The following is a 13,901-nucleotide window of genomic DNA, read 5'->3' on the forward strand; positions in this document are numbered from 1 at the left end:
GTGTTTTATTTAGGGGATGTTCTTATTAGGGGGGGGAGGAATATGTTGTGTATTTGGTTGTCATGGGTTTTGTTACTACGGCAACTGAGTTAGACTATTAAGGGATAGCTCAGCCGGTTTCAACCGGCTGAGTGAGCTCTCTGTTTCTGTAAATAAAATGGAGGTTTTGGTTAGCTGTCTGCTCTCTGGCCTCAAGTGATTGCTTCCTACACCGGCTGCCCCTAGGACATAACACTCACAACTGGAAAGAACTGAGGTTCTCAACAGAAATGCAAAATGTGGACTATGAGTTAATACCTGTGTGATGTTTTGGGGATCACCCAGACCAGTAAAGGGGCTCTGTCACCACCTCCCTTATAACTTTGGGTGCATGTGTAATGCTGCCAGACCCCAGTCATCAGTGGGCAGGATCAAACCTGCGATCTTTGGAGCTAAATGCATGAGTCTCTACTGCAGGGGTGGACAAACTTTTTGGGCTGAGGGCCACATCTGGGTGGGGAAATTGTATGCAGGCCGGGGCAGGGGGTTGGGGTGTGGGAGGGAGTGCAAGGTGTGTGTGGGGGGTGCGGTGTGCAGGAAGGGGCTCAGGGCAAGGGATTGGGGCAGAGGAGGGGTGTGGGATGAGGGGGCTCAGGGAAGGGGGTTGGGGTGCAGGAGGGGTGTGGGGTGCGGCAGGGGGCTCAGGGCAGGGAGTTGGGGTGCAGGAGGGGTGTGGGGTGTATGAGGGGGCTCAGGGCAGGGAGTTGGGGTGCAGGAGGGGTGTGGGGTGTATGAGGGGGCTCAGGGCAGGGAGTTGGGGTGCAGGAGGGGTGTGGGGTGTATGAGGGGGCTCAGGGCAGGGAGTTGGGGTGCAGGAGGGCTGCAAGGTACAGGCAGGGGGCTTATGGCAGGGAGCTGGGGGTCAGGGTGCAGGCGGGGTTCGGGTTCCAGCCTGGCGCCGCTTACCTAAAGCGGCTCCAGGGTGGCAGCGGCGCACAGCGGGGCCAGGGCAGGCTCCCTGCATGCCGGCCCTTGCCCCATGCCGCACCGCTCCAGGAAGCGCTGCAGCCCCTGGGGGAGAGAGGGCAGAGGGCTCCGCGTGCGCTGCCCTTGCCGTGCCTCTAGGTACCTCCCCTGAAGCTCCCATTGGCCACGATTCCCCGTTCCTAGCCAATGGGAGCTGCGAGGGTCGGTGCCTGGAGGCAAGGGCAACACACGGAGCCCTCTGCCCCCTGCCCGGGGGCCACAAGGACATGGTGTCGGCCGCTTCTGAGAGCAGCACGGGGCCCACGGCGCCACGGGGAGCAATCCTGCCGCCCAGATCCGGCCCACGGGCCGCAGTTTGCCCACCCCTGCTCTATTGCATGAGCTAAAAGCCATACAGCCCTTAGCTAAGGCTGTAGCAGACTCATTGATCTCTAAGTGGTCTTGGTACCACTAGCGGGGACAGAGCACCACACCCGGGAGGAATGTGGGTTACACATGTGTAGGTCACTGCAGTGATGGGTGGGGTTCTCCCCTTGTTGTAATTAATCCACCTTCTAGAGAGGTGGTAGCGAGGTCAACAGAAGAATTCTTCCCTTGACCTAGCGCTGTGTATGCCAGGGGTTAGGTCTGGTTGGCGTAGCTACATATCTTAGGGGTGTGGATTTTTCACAACCCTGAGAGACACAGTTATGCTGATAAGTATCAGAGGGGTAGCCGTGTTAGTCTGGATGTGTAAAAGCAGCAGAGAGTCCTGTGGCACCTTATAGACTAACAGACGTATTGGAGTATGAGCTTTCGTGGGTGAATACCCACTTCGTCGTATTCACCCACAAAAGCTCATGCTCCAATATGTCTGTTAGTCTATAAAGTGCCACAGGACAGTTATGCTGATGTAAATTTTCAGTGTAGACCAGCTCTGAGATTTGCCCATAGTGATTCCTCCCAGCCTTAGGGTGTTGGAGGCACTAGTACTGCACCGAGGGCAGGAAGGCTGTCCATCCTTCTAGCCTCCTTGTTCTCTGTTGGTGCATAGCCAGTTCTGAGCCATTGGAGTGGAGGCAGTAGCAGCCAGCTGGTTCTGGGCCTTACTGACATGGAGGTGAGAGGGTCACGGTTAAGCCCTATCCACTCCCTATGTTTCCCCTTCAGCCTCTGTTCTCCTGGGGAGTTTTGCAGGTCCCTTTACAGTTTTACTTTGGGCCAATCATTCCACAACTGGATCAACTCTGTGCTCTGGATCAAGCTTCTCCATCCCACTGGCACATGTCAAGGTAAAGGCATGAACATATTCGTCACATTCTCCTATTTCATTAATAAAATATTGCATACAAAAATCCATTAAAATAATGTTTTTAGGTTGCATGTCAAGCAGTGAAAGGAAGGAAATAGCAGCTTTAGGGTTGCCCATGCAACCTGAATTCTGCCCTCTTGTGTATCCATTCTGTAATATTGCATGTGGCAGGGGGCCTATAGAAAAAATAGTATGTGATCACATGATTAAAAATGGTATCATATTGCAGTGGTTCTCAACCAGCGGTCTGGGCCCCCCTGGGGGGCCGCAAGCAGATTTCAGGTGGGCCTTCAAGCAGGGCCAGCACTAGATTCACTGGGGTCCAGGTCAGAAAGCTGAAGCTCCACGGCATGGGGCTGAAGCCCATGGCCCTGAGCCCCATCACCCGGGACTGAAGCCAAAGCCTGTGCAATGTAACTTCACAGGGGCCCCAGGCAATTGCCCCGTTTGCTACCCCCTAACGTCAGCCCTGACTTTTATATGCAGAAAACCAGTTGTTGTGGCGCAGGTGGGCCGTGGCGTTATTATAGCATGTTGCAGGGGGGGAGAGGGGGCTCAGAAAGGAAAAGGTTGAGAACCCATCATACTGCACAAGGGGGCTGAATTGAGGTTGAACGTGCTCAAGTGCTTGACTTAACTACCTAAATCATGTTCTACCTCCAGGGCCCACATCCCTTGCTGCAGAATTTAGGTTAAGGTTCCCTTGGAGCAGGGCCGCCCAGAGGATTCAGGGGGCCTGCGGTCTTCGGTGGCGGGGGGCCCCTGCTTCGGCGGTAATTTGGCGGTGGGGGGTCCTTCCACTCTGGGACCCGCCGCCAAAGTGCCCCAAAGACCCGCGGCGGGGGCCCCCTGCCGCCGAATTACCGCCGAAGACCCGGCACTTCGGCGACAGGTCCTGCTTCAGTGGTAATTCAGCGACGGGGGGGTCCTTCCGCCCCAGAGCAGAAGGTCCCCCTGCCGCCGAATTGCCGACGATGACCCAGAGCAGAAGCAGCTCCGGGGGCCAAGGCCCCGCGAGAGTTTTCCAGGGCCCCCAGAGCGAGTGAAGGATCCCACTCCAGGGCCCCCGAAAAACTCTCATGCGGGCCCCTGTGGGGCCCGAGGCAAATTGCCCCTCTTGCCCCCCCGGGCAGCCCTGCCTTGCAGTGCAAAGCTACACAACCTAACTGGCTTGGGACCAGACTACCTGAGAGATGGCCACTCTCCCCTTGCAATATTGCCATAGTTCAGTTCTCTCCGTTGACACAGGAGGGAGGTGCAGGCAGGGCATTTTCTGTGCAAGTCCTTCAACTTCGGGAAATCCCCGCCTCCCCGGGCCCAGGGGTGCCTGGGTTTGTTAAGCAACTTTCTAGACATGTTGTGAAACTCATCGTGTAGCTCATGCGTTTGGGGAAGGGCGGGGGCTGAATTTCTCTGAGGGTTTGGAGCGGGGGGGGGCCTGTTTGTGTTACCACGAGCTACAGGAGTAAGAGTGGACGCTAAACTAGACCGTGCCCCCGGGGAGCAGCCTCCAGGGCGCAGCTCTGCCCTGAGGACGGAGCCTGTTCAGGGTTTACCTGAGTCAGCCTAGCTCGGCCTCCGGCTCCCACACTCGGGAAGCGGCGCAGGGCGGGAAGGGCTGGGCTGGAGGCGGGGGCAGCGGGTCCAGCCTGTGTTCAGCAGAGGGCGCCCCGCGTTCCGCTGGAGCGGAGCCGGGAGGAGCCTCCTGCGCCGCTCGGCTCGGCGCGGCCGGTTCCCAGCTGGTGCTGCCACGTCCGCTGGGCTGAGCCGGGACTCGGGCGCGGCGCGGCGCGGCTGCCGGAGCCCCACGTGCGCGGGGAGCCGGGCGGGACGGGGGAGCTGCTGGTGCCGGGCTCTGGGAAGTTGGAGGCGGCAGAGCCAGGACCCCTGGCGGCAAAGACAACTCCAAGTAAGGACGCGCGGCAGCGCCCCCGCCAGCCCCCCACGGAGAGAGGGGCGAGTCGGGGGGGGGGGGGCTGCGGATAGAGGGGCCAGCGAGGGCGGGGTGGGGAGGGAAAGGGGCACGCGGGGGAGTTTGGGGCTGCAGGGAAGGGAGATGAGAGTCCGGGATCAGGGCTTGGAGCGGCATGGGGGGGCATGGCTGCTGGGGCTTTGGCAAGGACCAGGGAGTTATCTAGGGGGGGGTCCAGGCAGGTCCCTGTGCAGACCGAGGGGGACATGGGGGTGCCCAGACCAGGGCTACGTGTGGAGCTGCAGGGAGCAGGTGCTTTGGTGTGGCTGGGGAGACTCCCGGCGCGGGGCTGCCAGACAGCTGTTCTCCTGCTTGCAGTAAGTGGATTTAACTCCAGGCGTGGAGTCATGCAGGCCAACTTCCTGCGGACTTCGCCACCGCTGCCAGACCCCCACCCCCAATAGCGTGTGCTCGGATTTACAACCGAACTGAAACCAAAAGGAAACCGGTTCCAAAGGGAGCCCGATGTTTTGAGGAATCTTTCTTTATGTCTGAGGGAATATTACAGTGTTTTAGGGGTGCTCGGAGACAGACTTGGATACTCTGAGCGCTCCTAAACGGTGGGGAAGGATAGTTGTGGTTCAAACAGCTACATTTAAAAAAAAAGCACCTGGGCATGTAATAATCTGAGCAGAGAGCTAGTCTGGGAGGCTTTGGTAGTTGTAAAAGTAAATTTTAGCTTGGCCATAGGAAACCTGAGTAAGAGGAGGAAACTCTAAGTGACAGTCCAGAACTGCCGGCTAACATTTCAGTCCTATCTGAATAGTAAAGAGTAAAGGCTGCTTTATTATTAATTTAGAGTAATTAGTTGAATCTTGTTAATTCTTTCATTCTTGATTTATACTGTGAAGATACAGACCACGAATCAAGGCCTTTAGCACTAGTCGTTAAAACGAAATTTCCATGGACAGTACTTCACTAGAAATAACTGTTTTTCTTGCTGCCTGTTTCTGTGCTCACCGATTTGGGGTGGGGTTTTTTTGTACTGTCAGTGGTTTAAACCAATATCAATTATACATTTCCGTTCATTAGTCTAAGAAGAATTACAGTATTTGTTGCTGGTGATAAATCACAGACTTCCCTTAGATAATTTTATTAAGATTCAATCACTCCCCTTGAAAATAGTTCTGAGTACTCTGAAGACATTCATAAGACATCATTAAATAAGAAACGTCTTCATTGTTGAATTTTTGGATTTAAGCTCCCCAAACTTTCAGAACAATTGTAATTGAACAATGAGTGAGACTTGTATTGAAATGGCATACTGAAAATCTTAGGAGAGCATTAAAAAGAGCCCCAGTAAACTGTAGGATAATCCATTTTAAATTTAAGTAATGGGGCTTTGTCTAGTTTTTAGGCCTAATGCGTCAATTTGTAGGGGCAAGACGTGAGTAGTGTTCTGAGGCAAGTTTAATTTTTTGTGTTTTGTCAGTTACCTACAAAAAACTGTTGTTGTGTTTATAAGCCACTTAATTCTTAATGCTTCAAATCTTGTATTGAAGAAAAAGGAAAAAAAACATGATTGTCAATGGAGATTTCCCTTTCTGTGATCCCAATTCTGCTGTGAAATCTGCTCAGACTCCTACATCCATTTGGATTACATTGCAGCAGTAGGGCCTTAGCATGTTTCCTGGCCTTTTTCTTATAAAACTCTCAAATCCCAGACGTGTGTTGACAATTATTTTACTGTTAGCTCAAGATTTGTGGCAGAAGCCATTTAAAAAAAAAAGTTGAAATGTGCTCATGTGTCTTGTTGAGCTAGATCCTAACTGCATTTTAGAGGCCTAGTTACAACATACAGCCATCTTGCAGTATAGTTGAGAACAAAGTGTCTTTGAAATGTGTTTCTGAACTGTGCTAGAGCTATGGACTTTCAGGTAATATCTGCACTAGAGAACTGAATTATTGGTAATTGAACCAGTGTAAGTACCAATGGCACAGTGTGTCCCCCTAGGCTTTAGTAGGGCCTTCTGCAAAAGGAAAATTTGGGTACAGCGGTCAAATTCCCTTCATTCACTGGGAAACTTCAGTAATTACCTGGAGAAATTCCCATAGCTGTGCCCATTTCTCAGGCATTTCCTCAACATGGACCCCTCGATGCTTATGTTCAACTCAGCAAGGAGGTTTTTGTTGAAGCATTTGAACAGTGGTTGCGGTGAGGTGGTAGAGGGGATTATGGCAGTTGAAGTGGAGATGCGGAGAGCAGCTTTCCAACTAGGTCATGCAGTTATTATGCATCTTCCACCAATGTCTGGATCAGGGGTCGGCAACCTTTCAGAAGTGCTGTGCCGAGTCTTCATTTAGTCACTCTGATTTAAGGTTTCACGTGCCGGTAATACATTTTAACGTTTTTTAGAAGGTCTCTCTCTACAAGTCTATATATTATATAACTAAACTAGTGTTGTATGTAAAATAAATAAGGTTTTCAAAATGTTTAAGAAGCTTCATTTAAAATTAAATTAAAATGTTGATCTTACACCGTCGGCCCGCTCAGCCCGCCGCTGGTCTGGGGTTCTGTTCACCTAGGCCGGCAGTGGGCTGAGTGGGGCCTGCAGCTGGGACCCCGGCTGGCAAGGATCCGGCGGCCGGCACCTCAGACCAGCAGTGGGCTGTGCAGGGCCGGCGGCCGGGACCCCAGACCGGCAGTGGACTGAGCGGCTCAGCCCACTGCCGCTCAGGGGTTCCATCCGCTGGCTCCTGCCAGCTGGGATCCTGGCTGCCAGACCCAATCAGCCCGCTGCCGGTCTGGGGTCCAAGCCCTGCCCACATACAGTGAGTACCTACCTTCTCCCTGGTTCTGGCCCATTCTCTTCCTCTCTCTGCACTGAGCTGAGGGTGGGAGTGCACTGAGCTCAGGGCTGGGGGTGAAGGGTCTGGCCAGGAGCTAGAATGAGGGAGGGGGCTCAGGGTTGGGGCAGGAGGTTTGGGTGTAGGGCACTTACCTGGGCAGCTCCCATTTGGTGCGAGGGGTGCAGGTGGGAATGTGGGTGTGTGTGAGCAGGAGCTCCCACTTGGTGCTCAGGGTGAGGATGGGGATTTAAGGCATGCAAAAGTCAGGATGTGAGGGGGTGGATGGGTATGTGGGGGGATGCAAGAGTCAGGGCAGAGGGCTGGGGGCATGTGATGGGGTGCAGGTGTCAGGGCAGGGGGGCAGGGCTGGGTATGTGGGGGGGTGCCAGAGTCAGGGCTGGGGTCATGGGGGTGGTGAAGGAGTCAAGCAGAGGGCTGGGTGTGTATGAGGGGGGTACAGGGCTCAGGGCAGCGGCCTGGAGTGTGTGTGGGGCTCAGGGCACAGGCCTGGGGTGTGTGCAGGGCTGTGGGGCTCAGGGCAGAGGGCTGGGTGTGTGTGAGGGGGGGTCAGGGCTCAGGGCACAGGCCTGGGGTGTGTGCAGGGCTGTGGGGCTCAGGGCAGAGGGCTGGGGTGTGTGTGGGGGGGGGTCAGGGCAGGGGGCTGGAGGGGATATGCCCCTATTCCAACCCCCCCCCCTTCCCCAAGGCCCTGCCCCCGCTTCTCTGCCTCCTCTGGGAGCAGCGAGCACGCTAACTCTGCTCCTTCCCGACCCCTCCCTCGCAAGGGCCATCAGCTGATCGGCTGGCAAGGAGGGAGGGATGGAGAGGCAGAGGAGGGGCAGGAACCCAGCACACTGCGGGAAGAGGCAGGGAAGCCGGCAGGACCAAGCTTCTGCCCCTTGGCCCCGCGGGGGGTGGGGGGGGAGGCAGAGAATAGCGGGCCGGGCTGGGCGGGATTTTTAATGGCACGCCGCTGCCTGCCTGCCGGGACTCCAGCAGGCAGCAGTGTGCCATTAAAAATCGGCTCGCATGCTGTCATTGGCACGCGTGCCATAGGTTGCCGACCCCTGGTCTGGATACATGTTTGTGTACTATATCTGAGGATGATCTTTAGCCGGTAGAATGCTGCTTTGGGGCCTGATCCATAACCACAGACTGGTGGGACTCAGTTGTTCTCAAGACCTGGGACCCACAGCTGTAGCTACATAACTGCAGCACCTTTGTATCTCTTTGTTTAGAACTACACTGCTGTGTTGAGGTAGCCAATGCAGCAAGGTGAGTGGAGATTGTCCTATGAGAGCTGGCTACCCTGCAGAGTAACTAGCCAGTTGGGCACCAGTTTGTGGCTGGGAAATGAACAGTGGTAGCTGCTGTTGTGGTGATCACAACAACAGGTGGGATAGGCGGTGTAGTTATTTCCCCACTTGTGGCTTGTGTCAGTTTGCTGGCATACTATGCCTAAGAATATTTTTCACACATTAAATAGGAAGTGAGTGAAATGTGATGTGTGTAGATAAGAGCAGCATGCTAATGAGGTGCCTTGATCTGGCACGTGGGACGATAGATACGCTGTCCTATAAATCCTTTGGCTATGGTGCCTGATATTTTACTTATTGCAATAACGTAGTTTCTGTTGTGTTTAATCCTCTTCTTCTTGCCATTTCACTGCTGGACAAATGACATGACTTGACCAGCTGCTGTTCACACCAGATCGAGCACCTTGACTGGGAATAGTGGCCAATGCTGCTGAAAGCAGGGGTGCTGGTAAGTGGGGTGTCCAGTTTCCCACCCTAGGGAGTTACAGAGGAACCAAAATGGCTGGGCTGGGGAGGGAGGTGGTAACTGCCACATGTATCGTGGAGGTGTGTGTGGGAGAGGGAATAACAGTGAAATCCTTGCTCCTCTTAAACACAAAAAAACAGCTTACAAGAAGTGGAAGATTGGACAAATAACCAGGGAGGAGTATAAAAGTATTGCTCAGGCATGCAGGAGTGAAATTAGGAAGGCCAAATCACGCTTGGAGTTGCAGCTAGCCGGAGATGTTAGGAGTAACAAGAAGGGTTTCTTCAGATATGTTAGCAACAAGAAGAAAGTCAAGGAAAGTGTGGGCCCCTTGCTGAATGAGGGAGGGAACCTAGTGACAGAGGATGTGGAGAAAGCTAGTGTACTCAATGCTTTTTTTGCCTCTGTCTTCACAGACAAGGTCAGCTCCCAGACAGCTGCACTCTGCAGCACGGTATGGGGAGGAGGTGACCAGCTCTCTGTGGGGAAAGAAGTAGTTCGGGACTATTTAGAAAAGCTGGACGAGCACAAGTCCATGGGGCCGGATGCGCTGCATCCGAGGGTGCTAAAGGAGTTGGCCGATGAGATTGCAGAGCCATTGGCCATTATCTTTGAAAAATCATGGCGATCGGGGAAGGTCCCGGATGACTGGAAAAAGGCTAATGTAGTGCCCATCTTTAAAAAAGGGAAGAAGGAAGATCCAGGGAACTAAAGGCCAGTCAGTCTCACCTCAGTCCCTGGAAAAATCATGGAACAGGTCCTCAAGGAATCAATTCTGAACCACTTAAAGGAGGGGAAAGTGATCAGGAACAGTCAGCATGGATTCACCAAGGGCAAGTCATGCCTGACTAACCTAATTGCCTTCTATGATGAGATAACCGGCTCTGTGGATGAGGGGAAAGCAGTGGATGTGCTATTTCTGGACTTTAGCAAAGCTTTTGATACAGTCTCCCACAGTATTCTTGCCAGCAAGTTAAAGAAGTATGGGCTGGATGAATGGACGGTAAGGTGGATAGAAAACTGGCTAGATGGTCGGGCTCAACGGGTAGTGATCAATGGTTCCATGTCTAGTTGGCAGCCGGTATCAAGTGGGGTGCCCCACGGGTCGGTGCTGGGGCCGGTTTTATTCAATATCTTCATTAACGATCTGGAGGATGGTGTGGACTGCACCCTTAGCAAGTTTGCAGATGACACTAAACTGGGAGGAGTGGTTGATACGCTGGAGGGTAGGGATAGGATACAGAGGGACCTAGACAAATTAGAGGATTGGGCCAAAAGAAATATGATGAGGTTCAACAAGGACAAGTGCATTGTCCTGCACTTAGGACGGAAGAATCCCATGCACTGCTACAGACTAGGGACCGAATGGCTGGGCAGCAGTTCTGCAGAAAAGGACCTAGGGGTTATGGTGGACGAAAAGCTGAATATGAGTCAACAGTGTGCCCTTGTTGCCAAGAAGGCTAATGGCATTTTGGGTTGTATAAGTAGGGGCATTTCCAGCAGATCGAGGGATGTGATCATTCCCCTCTATTCAGCACTGGTGAGGCCTCATCTGGAGTACTGTGTCCAGTTTTGGGCCCCACGCTACAAGAAGGATGTGGATAAATTGGAGAGAGTCCAGCGGAGGGCAACAAAAATGATTAGGGGGCTGGAACACATGACTTATGAGGAGAGGCTGAGGGAACTGGGATTGTTTAGCCTGCAGAAGAGAAGAATGAGGGGGGATTTGATAGCTGCTTTCAACTACCTGAAAGGGGGTTCCAAAGAGGATGGATCTAAACTGTTCTCAGTGGTAGAAGATGACAGAACAAGGAGTAATGGTCTCAAGTTGCAGAGGGGGAGGTTTAGGTTGGATATTAGGAAAAACTTTTTCACTAGTAGGGTGGTGAAGAACTGGAATGGGTTACCTAGGGAGGTGGTGGAATCTCCTTCCTTAGAGGTTTTTAAGGTCAGGCTTGACAAAGCCCTGGCTGGGATGATTTAGTTGGGTTTGGTCCTGCTTTGAGCAGGGGGTTGGACTAGATGACCTCCTGAGGTCCCTTCCAACCCTGAGATTCTATGATTCTATGAATGGGAACTGGCAGAGCCCAGGGAGAGATGGATGTTCCTGTTCTAAGAGGAGGATGTATCTACCCTTTTACAGTGATGGCAGTGCTCATAAGAACCTGGGAAATTCTGCCAGGTCCAAGCCTGCAAAATCAGCCCTGGTGATACACTCGACAATAAAAAGCTACTTACCTGACCTAGACAGTGCCTCATCCCCGGATTCCCCTCCTGGAGTGAGTTGGGCTCGGTCCCTGCTGCCATGGCTAAATCCCAGTTTCGCACACACGGCTCTTGACAATGTCTCAGGCATCTCCTCTTCCAGTTTCTGTGGTCTGTGTGGTTCATTGAGCCTGTGGTCTCCTTGTTCCTCACCCTGGGGGGTAAGATGCATCCATGTTGGCCAGTAGCATCTTGGGCTGCCTGGCAGAGTGAGGTTCCAGGTGCCTCCAAGAGACTCCCTAGTTTGCCAGACAAAGCCCTTGTGCACACATGGGATTCCAAGTCTGAATACTGGTGTCTGGAGTTTATAGTGCTGGCTGCAGCAATAGGTGCTGGGGGGTGGCATTCCACTTGACTCAAGTTTAACTTACTTTAATGAGCAAGTGATTTTAAAAGCATCTTATTTCCACCTCCTCTTACGGCTCTTGTGAGGTGGAGATGGGAGTTCCATCGTGACAACAGGAGAAAGGGCCGGTGGCCAAATCCCTGTTGGGGTCTCACAGTGAGATCGTAGGCTGTCTCAGACTGACGCATGCATTTGGAGGAGGGAATGAACTGGCCATTGCAGGAGCAACTGTATTGCCCTTCTGACTCCCTGCTATGCATGCACAGGCCTCCACGACTACTGCAGGCTTAGCTGTTTTCATGGTAGCAGCTCTGAAAATATAGACATGGGCTTTTTATTCATACGTGGCATTTTTCAGCATGTGAGAGACCCTAGGAATCTCCTTGAGCGCATTGTTTTGTGCCGACGTTCTCTGGTCCGACAGCTGTGTTGTCTTTTTGCCTGAACTTTTCATTCAGTTCCTGATAAAGGTGAAAAAGTCTCTTGCTTTCTGCACGTATGCAGAAGAGCTAAGGCAGCAGCTGGGCCTTATGATAATCCATGAAGCTCATGGTTAACCCTGTTTGTGGATATAGACGTATTAACTTGGAAGGGCCTCGCTGTCCATGGATATGAAAGTCTTCTCTAGAATAGGGAAATTTGTGCTGGTATAACTGCTTCAGTGTGTTTGCAGTGTTATGTAGGCCCTCTACACAACAGCGAGCTCCTTTTTGTGCTGATGCAGTATGTCTAGGTTGCAGGTTTGCATTGGCATAATTACATCAGTGCAGTTACAATGGTGCAAATTTCTGTAGTCTAGATGAGCCCTAAAACAACTGCTGAGAATGGGGGCGGGAGGAAGTAGGCTCAGTACATTAGTGCTGACAAACTGCAGATCGGATGCTATGGGGCTGCTCTACATTTTCAGCCACAGGAAGATGAATTCATCTGTTCCTTCTGCTGTGGGTCTTTAGACGGACCTGAGCCTTGAGGGGATGAGAATGTGGTATGTTCTGTTGGTCTCTGTATTCTTTTTCCTCCTGAGTTATTTAGTTCTTTCTTCCTATCCTGTTCCATTTGGTCTCTTGCTCCTCTTTTTTGTGCTTTTGCTCTGTGACTTTTGTCATCTCTTCCTTTTGTATGTGAGATTTTTTGCTTTTGAAAGTGAAGAGACTAAAGAGTCTTGCCTATTTTAGTAATTAAAAACTCCATGGCCCTTTTCACAAGAGTAGAGGATCCCCTGTCCAAATGACTCTTTAAATTTCTGAAAATTAGCTAAATTACATTTGGGGTATAGAGAGCTTACAAAGACTCTTCTCACAGATTTACCATTATTGGTAAAATTCTAATCTGAATAAATAATTACATTGTACTGATTGGACTTCCCCCTTTTGATTTCAGGTGGATGTAGTAGACATTTCCTGTCCTGAATAGTTGCTATATGCTTACAGTTGCCTCTTAAAGAAAGAGCTGGCTGCATTTTGGTGGTGGATGTATCTTTTGTTGGTAAACTGTTTGGGGTCATTTGGGATGACAGGCAGTTGAGTGACTTTGTCTCTACCTCCCCAGTTATATTCAGTGTTGTGGGATCTGCAGTCTGGTAACCTTAATCCCAAACTTTTTGTGTGGGATATTGATAAAAGCAGCACCTAGAACCAACTGTAGGCTGTGTGAGCAGGCAAATACCGCAGCATTCTAAACGTACTTCAGTCCAGACCTGCAATGACCTGTACTCTCCTGATTAGAGGCTGCCAAATGTGCCAAATTATTTTTCTCATTTATTATCTTAGGCACAGAACTTACTGTCTAAATGATGATACACAAATTGGGCACACTGGGAGACTCAGGGGAAGTTGCTGTCATAGGGAATGGTGGGTGTGATGGGGGCACTTTCACTGCATTTTACTAATATGGTTTAGCATCTGTGGGCTTTCCAGAGGGTGGTGAATTTGGAGGAGGAATATGAATGGAGAGAGTGGGTGCCTGGTGCACTTGGATAGCTGTGATTTGCTGGAGTAGTGTCCAGTGTGGCAGAAGGTGCTAAGAGGAGCTTAGGGATAATGGTAGGATGACAAATGGGAATGAGGATATGGAGGTAGATATTACCACATCCAAGGTAGAAGCCAAACTCGAACAGCTTAATGAGACTAAATCGGGGGGCCCAGATAATCTTCATCCAAGATACTAAAGGAACCGGCACATGAAATTGCAAGCCCATTAGCAAGAATTTTTAATGAATCTGTAAATTCAGGAGTTGTACCATATGACTGGAGACTTGCTAACATAGTTCCTATTTTTAAGAAAGGAAAAAAAGTGATCCGAGCAACTATAGGCCTGTTAGTTTGACATCTGTAGTATGCAAGGTTTGGGAAAAATTTTGAAGGAGAAAATAGTTAAGGACATTGAGGTCAATGGTAATTGGGACAAAATACAACATGGTTTTACAAAAGGCAGATCGTGCCAAACCAACCTGATCTCCTTCTTTGAGAAGTTAACAGATTTTTGAGACA

General features: G+C 51.4%; 1 long non-coding RNA gene across 1 annotated transcript in view; it reads left to right on the top strand.

The window, feature by feature from the left end:
• The first annotated feature begins 3,660 nt into the window (after positions 1–3,660).
• LOC123371992 overlaps positions 3,661–13,901 on the top strand; it is a 45,329-nt gene continuing 35,088 nt past the window's right edge. Inside the window, exon 1 of the long non-coding RNA XR_006580040.1 lies at positions 3,661–4,166. This is a non-coding gene — a long non-coding RNA (uncharacterized LOC123371992). The remainder of the gene's footprint in view (positions 4,167–13,901) is intronic.

Source organism: Mauremys mutica, chromosome 1 (assembly GCF_020497125.1).
Source record: "Mauremys mutica isolate MM-2020 ecotype Southern chromosome 1, ASM2049712v1, whole genome shotgun sequence".
In the NCBI taxonomy this organism is placed as follows: Eukaryota; Metazoa; Chordata; order Testudines; family Geoemydidae; genus Mauremys; species Mauremys mutica.